The sequence below is a fragment of the Nicotiana tabacum genome, chromosome 22 (assembly GCF_000715075.1).
Source record: "Nicotiana tabacum cultivar K326 chromosome 22, ASM71507v2, whole genome shotgun sequence".
Taxonomy (NCBI): domain Eukaryota; kingdom Viridiplantae; phylum Streptophyta; class Magnoliopsida; order Solanales; family Solanaceae; genus Nicotiana; species Nicotiana tabacum.
Genome location: NC_134101.1, coordinates 20,313,291 through 20,324,978, shown reverse-complemented (window position 1 = coordinate 20,324,978; position 11,688 = coordinate 20,313,291). Strand labels below are relative to the sequence as shown.

Here is an 11,688-nt window from a genome sequence, read left to right as displayed (position 1 = left end):
TAGGTATAGTAAGAACCCAACTTGAGCTCATATCAACGATTTTGTTTGATAACTATTTAAAATCACTCTCTGACCGAGAGGTATTGAGTGAGTAACATAGAGTTGAGAGCTATAATACACCTCAATCAACAAAATAAGTGTTACCGTATTTATCCCATTAGAAAAATACTTAGGTTATGGTCACAGCCCTATGCCTTTAAACTATTTGAAAAAATATCAAAAACATTCATCTCTAGGTTATTTACCTTAGCATACAATCATTAGAGTAATAGTAGAAGTAGAAATCAAATCTTTGTTGTGGAAGTGCAATTTAGGTAGTCCATTCACTTGCTTCAAATATATACTCCTGACACCCCTTATAACTCCTAGTGAATTCGACCCCGACTCATAGCTGGGTAATTATTATTGTATACGACCGTATCATATCTCTTATTGAGGTGTGTTTTGGACGTCATCAATTTTTGGCGCCATTTGTCGGGGAGTTAAAATGGTCTTAGCTATATATTTGGTTGTGTTTTTGGAATATCTTCTTTTCCTTTCGTGTTACTAACTTGTGTGAGAAATCGTAACAATGAGCTTGGAAATTTGCCTTTGGGGGATGTGGACATTGAGGATGAGCAAGTTGATGAGGTTCCTCTTGAACCTCAAGCCAATAGAAGAGGCCGAGTGCCTCATGACAATGTCCCCGCTCCACCACCACCTCCACCACGAGTGGCTCCACACTGGATATTACCCGATGAAGGATATGCAAGTGTAATAGTCCCTCCCCGTATTAGGGCGAGCAACTTTCAAATTACCAATATGATGATCACTTTGCTTGAGCAACGGGGTTTCTTCACCGGTGCTCCAACTCAAAATGCATACAAATATTTGAAGGGGTTTGTGGATACTTGTTGGGGGAGCAAACAAACAATTATCTCCGAGGATGTGTTGATGCTAAGGCTTTTTATCTTCTCTTTACGGGGGAAAGCTTTAGATTGGTTGGAACGTTTGTCGAACCATTCCATTCACACTTGGGATGAGTTACCGGAAATATTTATTTCTAAGTTCTTCTCTCTGAGGAACATGGCTATACTTCGAGATGAGATTTTGGCATTCAAGCAAGATCCAAATGAACCACTATACGAGATTTGGGAATGTTATAGAAAAATGGTTAAGGAATGTCCCAACAATGATATGACGGAGAACATGATTCAGTAAACTTTCTATCGTGGGATTAACACAACCAACCAATGTGTAGTGAATCAACTTGCCAGTGGGAACTTCATGACTACGCCTTATGCGGAGGTGTGTGAGATTTTGGATGAGATGGCAGAAACGTCATCGGCTTGGTAATCTCGGGCCATTGTTCCACAAGGTGACTTAAACATGATCCACCTTCACAAAGAGTTGCAAGACCATGGGCAAGCCATTGCCAAGTTGACAACCACCATGACACAACTAGAAAAGGCCCAACTAAATTAAGTGCAAAATTCTAAGCAAGTCGATGCCATGGAGGGAGTAAACATAATGGTGAACAAGAGGAGGACCAAGGGTCCACAAGTGCAAAATCGATTGGAGAATTATGTGCAAGAAGATAGTGGTTTTGTAAAACATGATTCCTATAATGAACAAGAGGGGGAAGTGTAATATGTGAACAACTTTCAAGGGCAAAGAAACAACTTTTAAGGCCCAAACCAACAACAATGGCAACCTCAAAACAATCAAGAAAATTGGAATTCTAATAATAAAGGAAATTCGAGTGGAAACAACAATCAAAGGAATTGGCATAACAACAACAATCAAGAAAATTGGGGAGGTAACAATCAAGGCGGATGGAACAACAATCAAGGCAACCGGGGGTTGGGTTTTCAAAGGCCCCCAATGAACCAACAACCATGCAACCCACCTCCTTATCCTTCCCATGGTTCATGTTCTTCAAACAACGAAATGTGGTGTATTGAAAATATGCTCAAACAAATGAAAAGAATATTGATTTGGATGCCCAACTTACCTCACACAACACATCAATACGCAACCTAGAATTTCAAATGGTGCAAATATCTCAAGCTCTAAATTCTCATCCTATGGGGGCACTACCAAGTGACACGGTAGTAAACCCAAAGGGTGGAAATAACACAGGTCATGTCATGGCCGTTACTACAAGAAGTGGAAGAGGTGGGAATGCACCCACCTTAAGTCAAAGGCAATTAATGGATGATGAGAAAGTGGTACAAGAAGAAGAGATCCAGAACAATGTGGTGCAACCTAATAATGAAGTTCGGATTGATATTGATGATAGTGTGGAAAAGACTCAAGAGGAGGTGAACCCATCTAGGGATCACATTATTGACATACCGGAGCCGGTAGTGCAAAAGGCTAAGGCACCATTTCCTAAGCCTCCACCTTAATACCCTCAAAGACTTGCCAAGCAAAATGGTGAGAATAAATTCAAGAAGTTCATTCAAATGATGAAAAGTCTCTTAATCAATGTTCCATTAGTCGAAGCTTTTAAACAAATGCCCGGTTATGCCACGTTTATGAAGTATCTCGTGACAAAGAAGAAGTCAATGAATTTTGAAACTATCAAAGTCACTCATCAAGTGAGTGCAATTGTGCATTCAATGGCTCCTAAGTTGGAGGATCCCGGTGCATTCACAATTCCTTGTACAATTGGAAGTGCCGATTTTGCTAAAGCTCTTTGTGATCTTGGGGAAAGTATCAATTTGATGCCCTATTCGGTTTTCAAACCCTTGGGAATTGGGCAACCAAGACCCACCTTTATGAGATTGCAAATGGCCAATCGTACTATGAAGAGACCTTTGGGAGTGATTGAAGATGTATTGGTTCGTGTTGATAAATTCATTCTTCCGGTGGATTTTTTTATTCTAGATTGTGAGGTTGATTATGAAGTGCCGATTATTCTTAGGAGACCTTTCCTTGCTACGGGGAAGGCTCTTTGTGATGTTGAAGCCAGAGAGCTTACATTCCGGGTTAGTGATAAAAAAAGTGGTATTCCCTATGTGCAAGTTCATAGGGCAACCAAAGAGCACTAATGTGTGTTCGTTTGTGGACTTAGTGGCCGATATTATTATTTGTGATACAAGTGCTACAATCAATGTAGGTGATATGTTGGAGGCCGTTTTGCTCAACTTTGATGATGACGAGATGGATGACTTCATGGAATGTGTGAACTCTTTACAAAGAATGGGGTCGCACAATTATGCATCCCGAAAATTATCTTTGAATCTTGAATAGGACAACTACTCCTACAAAGCCTTATATTAAAGAGCCTCCCACCTTGGAGTTGAAGCCATTGCCTCCACATCTTTGGTATGAATTTCTTGGCCCTTGTTCTAGTTTACCGGTTATTCTTTCCTCTTATTTGACTAACTTGCAGGTAGATTCCACATTGGCGGTGCTACAAAAGAGGAAGAAGGCTATTGGGTGGACATTGTTGGCTATTTGGGGGATAAGTCCCGCCTTTTGCATGCATAAGATCAAGATGGAGAATGGCGCCAAACCATCTATTGAACATCAAAGGAGACTCAATTAGGCTATGCAAGAAGTTGTCAAGAAAGATATTATCAAGTGGTTGGATCTCGGGGTGGTCTACCCCATCTTTAATAGTTCGTGGACTTCTCCGGTTCAATGTGTCCCAAAGAAAGGGGGCATGACGGTGGTCACCAATGACAAAAATGAGTTGATTCCTACAAGAACGATGACAGGATGAAGGGTGTGTATATACTTTAGCAAGCTCAACAAAGTCACAAGGAATGATCACTTTTCACTTCCTTTCTTAGATCAAATGCTCGATAGATTGACCGGCCGTGCTTTCTATTGCTTTTTTGATGGGTATTTCGGCTACAACCAAATTCTTATTGCTCCGAAAGATCAAGAAAAAACAACCTTTACATGTCCCTCTGGTACTTTCTCCTTCAAGCGGATGCCATTTGGTTTGTGCAATGCACCGATGACTTTTCAAAGGTGTATGATGGCTATCTTCACGGATATGGTAGAGGACTAGGCTATCTTCACGGACATGGTGGAGGACTACTTTGAAGTTTTCATGGATGACTTTTCGGTGGGTGGTGATTCTTTTGATGATTGTCTTGCAAATTTGGATAAAGTGTTGGCTAGATGTGAATAAACAAATTTGGTGCTTAATTAGGAGAAATGCTTCATGGTCGAGGAAGGCATTGTCCGTGGCCACAAAATCTCAAAGCATGGAATTGAAGTTGACAAGGCAAAAATTGAGGTGATTTCTAAACTTCCACCTCCAACTTCGGTAAAGAGTGTGCGGAGTTTCTTAGGCCATGTGGTTTTTACCGGTGTTTCATCAAAGCTTTCTCTAAGGTGTTGAACCTGTTGTGCAATCTTCTTGAGAAGGATGCTAATTTCAACTTTAATGATGTTTGCATTAGGGCTTTTTAATTATTAAAGTTCAAGTTGACAACTACCCTCATCATCACCGCTCCAAATTAGAGTGTCCCTTTTGAACTCATGTGTGATGCAAGTAATGTAGTAGTTGGGGCTGCTTTGGGGCAACACATTAACAAAAATTTTCATCCGGTCTACTATGCTAGTAAGACCATAAATAGTTCCCAAGTCAACTATACCTTTACGGAGAAAGAGCTCATTGACATTGTGTTTGCAATTGAGAAGTTCCGCCCATACTTGATGGGTGCAAAAGTCATTGTCCATAGGGATCATGTGATGCTTCGGTATCTTATTATCAAGAAGGACTCCAAAGCTCGGTTGATGAGATGGTGCTTTTGTTGCAAGAGTTTGATATTTACATCCAAGATAGAAAAGGGAGTGAAAACCAAGTGGCAGACCACTTATCTCATTTGGAGGAGGAGGGGAGGCTGGATGATGGCCTTAAAATCAATGACTCCTTCCCCGATGAGCAACTATTGCCTATTTCAATGAAAGAGGTACCATGGTTCACAGATCTAGCAAATTTTCTTGTGTGTGGAATCATTCTGGATGAGTTCTCTTCAAACCAAAGGAAGAAACTCAAATGGGATTGTCAAGATTATTATTGGGATGAACCATACCTTTTTCGGATTTGTACGGATAGGGTGATTAGAATATGTGTACTGGAAGAAGAGCAAGTTGAAATTCTTGGGGCTTGTCATTCTTCGCCATATGGTGGTCATCATGGTGGAGCAATAACGATGGCCAAAGTTCTTAGTTGAAACTTCTATTGGCCCACTCTTTACAAGGATGCATGTGAGCTAGTGAAAATATGTGATGAATGTCAACGGGCCGGTAGAATCTCAAAGAAGAATGAAATGCCTCTCACAACCATTTTGGAGATTGATATTTTCGATGTGTAGGGTATTGACTTCATGGGCCCTTTTGTGATTTCTTGTGGAAACACCTACATCTTGGTCACGGTTGATTATGTGTCCAAATAGATTGAAGTCGTTGCTTTACCCAACAATGAGGCGAGAAGTGTGGTGGCTTTATTGAAAAAGAATATTTTAACAAGGTTTGGTACTCCACGTGATATTATAAGCGACGGGGGGTCACATTTTTTCAATAAGGCTTTCGACACTTTGCTTAGAAAGTATGGTGTTACTCATAAAGTCACGACTCATTTTCCCCCACAAGCTAGTGGGCAGGTGGAAGTATCCAATCGAGAGATAAAGAGTATCTTGTCCAAAACAGTAAATGCTAATCGAACGGTTTGGTCCAAGAAGCTTGATGATGCATTATGGTCTTATCGGACGGCTTACAAAACACCTATCGATGTCGCCATACCAGTTGGTGTTCGGAAAAGCTTGTCATCTTCCGGTAGAACTAGAGCACAAGGCCATGTGGGCTCTAAAGAAGTTGAATCTTGATTGGGATGTAGCCGCTAACTTGAGGGTTGCGCATTTAAATGAATTGGATGAGTTCCGATACCATGCTTATGCAAGTTCATCCTTGTATAAAGAAAAGATGAAATAACTTCATGACAAATACATTTGGAACAAAGAGTTCAAGGTGGGCAATCTTGTATTGTTGTTTAACTCAAGGTTTAGGATGTTTCCCGGGAAGCTAAAGTCTCAATGGAGTGGTCCTTTTGAAATTTTGGGTGCAACACCTTTTGGTGCATTAGACTTGAAGAACAAAAACAATGAAGTATTCCGAGTCAATGGTCACCAAGTGAAGCACTATTTGGTGAAGGTTGGAGATAGCCACGTTGTGGCGGTCATTCATTTTAATTGATGGTATTCTACATCATGCCATGACGTTAAATCAGGCGTTTCTTGGGAGGCAACCCATGATTCTTTTCCTTTTTTTCTTTTGTGGTTAGGTGATATTTTCATTCTAACTTGATTTGAAGTGTGCTACATGACTGAGTGTGACTTACAGGAATTGTGGACAAAAATCTGGCTAAGTGTTGCAAGAATTGCGGACTGCAATTGATTTGTGCAGACCACATATTTTTGGGTGATGTAGCAAAAGAACATTGCGATTGCACAATTAGCTTGCGGACTGATGGTAGGCTAGAATTGCGTATTTTAGTCGCTTATTGTACTCTAATTCACTGCACTTTACTTGTTTTGAGCTTTAATTGATAGTGGTTTGCACTTATTATGTATTTTATGCCTTATATGAGTGATTCCAAGCTATGTAGATGTTGTGGAGCTAATTCGAGCTATTTGGAGCTTTGAAGTCTGAGCAAAAGCCCAAGCGATTAAGTCGGGATCGTGTTCGGGGGTCGAGGACCAAGTTTGGACGTCAAAAAGCAAGATTTAATTCGTACTCTGAGAAATGTGCACCGATGTGACGCACTGTGCGGGGTAGCAATGTATTTTTGGGCTGCCTGACAGAAGTTGATCTCTTTGGATTTCCCCACTAATGCCCCGCATGGCGCGACGCCCCATGCGGCGCGCCTGTGTAATATTTACAGAGTAAATATCCTATTTCGGCTAGGAGAAGGTGGTTTCGTCTAGGCCAATCCTTACTTGGTATAAATACATGAAAAAATATTATTTCCTGGACTTTTGACATAATTTAGACCTAAGGAGGCTAAGGAGGAGTTGTAAGAACACAATCACAAGGATTTCGTCATTCCTTCCTCACTCAAAACCCGAGTTTGTATTGAATTTATGTTTTCCTATACTTTAATTTTATTTGTGATGAATTTCTCCATATCTATGGAGTAGTTCTCTTTAGGGTTTGATGGATTTGATGTATTGATGATTGTTTGTGGATTATAACTCTAGTTTTATGTATTGAATCATTTTTGGATGATTTAATTATTGCATCGATATTCAAAGGTTCATGTAATCGAGAGAGGCATAACTTGTGATATTTTTACATTCTTGTTGGTTGAGTTCTTTAATTCTTCTTAGTAATTGAGAGAGGCTAGTTGAATCATTGGCTAAACCTAGTTAGGAGGATAATCAAGAGAGGTTCTCCTAAATACAAATCCATTACGCATTCTTACATATCTTCACGTGCTTAAATTGGTTCATCTTGTGAGGTTTAGACTTAATCGAGAGAGGCATTTTTGCTAAATGTTTGAACTAATAATTGAGTGAATTCGAGAGACTCACTTAAACCCTAGAAGTGAATTACCTAGAGTTAGATCCCAAATAATTATCTTGCACCTATCCTATCAAAACCGCATCTTCTCCCATTGATAACCTTCTTTGCTTATCTTTGTTTCAATTGTCATTAGTCAATAGCTTTAGATTCATAGTTAATTTTAGTTAGAAATCATATAAACCTCAATTGTTGACTCTCTTGGATAGTGATCAAGCTAGAAACTACGAGAATATTGTTTAAATCCAATCCATGTGGATACGATATTATACTATACTATATTTGATTTGCGAGCATAATTTAAGTGTGTGTTTTGCGCTCGTCAAATTTTGGCATCGTTGTCGGGGATTGGCAATCAATAGTGTTTGAAATAGTTTGTAGTGATAATTCAGGAATTTTTCTTTTTATTTTATTTTATGTTTCCCCTTTTACGGTTGGTGTTCTTTGATTGTGCGCAGGTTACATGTTAAGATTAGTGCATGGCTCGAGCTTTTACGAAAGAAGTGCTACCATACAAGTCAGAGATAGAAAGACAATTGCGACAACTGAGGAAGGAATGAAATCTCACCAAGACTTTAGAAAAGGTTGGGCAATCCTCAACCAAAGAAACTATGGCTGGGAACAGTAATGATAACGTAGATTTGGTTGCAAGAGAGGCAGCCCAAGAAAGAGAAAAAGTTGCACAGGATGCTGAGGAAGCATCTATTAGAGAAGCACAGATTATCTATGAAGAAGAGAGGGGTCGTAGAATTGATCAAAATCAACCCTTGGCTGTAGAACAGTTCGGAAATTTAGCTCCCGTGATTAGGAGATCACTGGGCGATTATGCTAGACCGGTCTACAATCAAGGCTTATCAAGTGTTAGACCACCTCCAACTGCAACCAGCAATTTCGAGTTGAAGCAAGGGTTGCTTCAAACCCTTCAGAATTGTTGTGTCTTCAGATGGAAGATGAACGAAGATCCAAATACACATCTAATGGACTTCGAGGATATTATGAACACATTTCAATATAATGGTGTGTCATAAGATGTAGTGTACTTAAGGGCATTCCCCTTCATACTCAACGATAATGCAAAGTACTGACTTCAAAGCTTACCCACGGGATAGATTAGAACATGGGAGGAGATGACCATAAAATTCCTTGATAAATATTTCTTCTCTGCTTAAATGGGCAAGTTTAGAAGAGAAATCCATAACTTCTGCTAGAAAGAGACTGAAACTGTTTTTGAAGCATGTGAGAGGTTTAAGGAGATTGTTAGAAAATGTCATCATAGTGGAATTGAACTCTGGATGCAACTCAAGGACTTTTGGAATGGATTGACATCGGCCTCACGTAGAACATTGAGCAATGCAGCTGGAGGGCCGTTGATGAAGAAGACTCCAGCGAATATAGTTACAATTCTTGATGCGTTATCTGAAGATACAAATCAGTGGCCCTTTGAGAGTGCTGAAAGAAGAAGATCAACTGGTGTTCACCAAATTGATGCTAACACATCTGTGCAGGTACAACTTGATGATATGGCTAAAGAAATAAGGAAGTTGACCTTGGCTACAATACAAAATGAGCCTCACAGCTTGTGAAATATGTGAAAGAGGACACCCTACTCACGAGTGTCAAGCCTCAATTGAGGAAGTAAATACTGTGGGAAACTACAATTTCAATGCAATGGGTCAGAGGCACCCCGGTTTTTCATGGAGTTCACCTGGGGGTACCGTGAATGAATGACAACAAAATAACTCAAGACCCAGGGACAAGGAGCTCCAGCTTACTAAAATCAACAAAAGCAACAATTTCATCCTCAACAGCCCATTCAGTCTGGTCTAGAAAACCTAATGAATGCCTTCATTATCAAGATAGATGAGAGACTGGATGCCCATGGAAAAGCTATCAAAGAGTTGGGCACATCTTTTTAAAACTTGGAGAGACAAGTGGGGCAGGTTGCAATAATTTTATTTGAGAGGGCTCCAAGAACTCTCCCCGTTGATAATGAGAGAAATACCAAAGAGACAAGGAATACTGTAACCTTGAGAAGTGGGAAAGTGTTGAAAGAGTCCACACCGATCTAAAACTATGTGAAACTTGAAAAAGAAAGTGGGGAGCAGCTAAAGAATAATGTTGATAAAAAGAAGAAGGGTCAGATGAAAACTGAGAAAAAGAATAAGGGTGAAACTTCAAGAAGGGATGAGCATGATGAGAGCGAGCATATGCCTGCTTTACCTTTCCCCCAAAAGCTATATAGAGAAAAGCTGGACAAGCAGTTTGGGATATTTCTGGATGTGCTTAAACAGGTTCATGTGAACTTACCATTCACAGAAGTGCTCTCACAAATGCCTGCCTATGCCAAATTCTTGAAGGAGATCCTGACGAAGAAAAGGAAAATCGAGGAGACCTTAGTGGTCAAGCTCTCAGAGCATTGCAGCGCGATATTACAAAATAAACTCCCACAAAAGTGTGGAGATCCAGGGAGTTTTACTATACCTTGCTCATTAGGAACTATAAATTTTGACAAGTCATTATGTGATTCTGATGCCTCAATTAATTTAATGTCTCTATCTATTTACGGGAAATTGGAGATGAAGATTGGAGAGATAAGGTTTGCACCAATATCGTTGCAGCTAACAGACCAAACGACTTTAATACCCGAGTGGATAGTGGAAGATGTGTTAGTTCGGGTGGATAAGTTTGTATTTCCTGTGAATTTTATAGTGGTGAAAATGGAGAAAAACAAGGAGGTCCCCCTTATCCTAGGAAGACCATTCTTAGCATCGGGTAGAGCAATATTGGATATACATGAGAGAAAACTCATGCTTAGAGTGGGTGAGGATACTGTGAATTTCAAGATGGATGTAGAAAAGGGGGCACAAAAGGAAAAATCAGCTTCGAGTGTTGAGTGAAAAGTGAATGGCTCAAAAGAGAAGGCTGCGACAAGTGAGAAAGATAAGTGTGGGGTATACCCCAAGAAGGCTAAGAAGAAGTTATCTGCATGGATGTGCGCATTAGTTCGAAGGCAAGGAATGGAGCCCGACTTCGACTCAGACCCCGACTAGATATTCAGGGAAGTTTCCTTTACTTTATGCTTTTTAATTAGTTTTCATGGGGACATGCCACAACTTAAAGTGTGGGGTGGGGGTATGTTATGTGTATGTATGTATGTTAGTTTTAGTGTTTGTTGTTTTAGTAGTTAGAGATAGAAATAAATTGAAAAAAAACATATAATTTTAAAAATATTTGATTTTTCCCGACGATGGATATCATCGACAAGTTTCTTGTAGGATTAAAGTCGGAAGGAGAAAGACAAAGAGATTTTCCTTTTGTAGGTAGTGTAATAATTTCCCCTTGGTTTTTCTTTGTGCCATGGTTCTTTTCCAAAGGTTTTGTTTGAACCGGGTGTAGTTAGTTTTTATTTTTTAGGAGTAGGAAACCTTGTTCTATGAATTGAATTGAAGGAAATATCTCTTGATTTTATTATACCTTGAGAATAGTGAGTACTTCAGTTGTGACGCTTATGCTCAGTTTGTGACTCTTCTATAAGTACTTTAAACTATATGATCTTAACTTTGCTTAACTACTTTGACTAGATTGTCTTGATAGTCCAATCTTGAGTGAGTTATGTTCCATGTGGGTGTGAGGTTTTGTGTTATTTTGTGTATTGCATTTGATGTCTAGAACTCGCCCCGTGCGTTTGCAAAGAGAAATAGTAGTTTTGTTCAGTCTTGGAAGTGTTTTAGGCATTTCTTTGTTAAGCCAGATATATGATTCACCCACCTAATTGTTCTGTATCGTAGTTAACCCTTTTAAGCCTGTAATCTTGTTTCTTTGGCAACTACAATACAAGCCTTACCCATTTGTTTGAATTGACCATCTATTTGAACCTTGTACCTCTCGTGAGCACTTGAATTTTTTATGAACTTTGTAAAAGTTAAAGTGTGGGATGTTGGTTTGGCTTTTGAGTGGAACTATTGAAATAAGGAAGAAGGTGCACTATTTTAAAAAAGTAAGAGCCACTTGAATTGAAAAAGAAAAAGAAAACAATAGTTGTATTGTTGTGCAAAATATTCTTTGATAGTGGTGACTCTTGATGTAATTGTGCTTAAAGAAGTAGGGAGTTAATGTATATTGATGTGAAGGTGTAGTTATGGTGTAATATAAGTGTGGGGTTTT

The 11,688-nt window shown here is 39.5% G+C and overlaps 1 non-coding gene across 1 annotated transcript; it reads right to left on the bottom strand.

Moving 5' to 3' along the window:
- Positions 1-8,699: 8,699 nt before the first annotated feature.
- LOC142176962 (small nucleolar RNA R71) lies at positions 8,700-8,806 on the bottom strand. The gene has a single exon (XR_012705755.1). It is a non-coding gene; the product is annotated as a small nucleolar RNA R71 (small nucleolar RNA).
- Between the last annotated feature and the right edge of the window lie 2,882 nt (positions 8,807-11,688).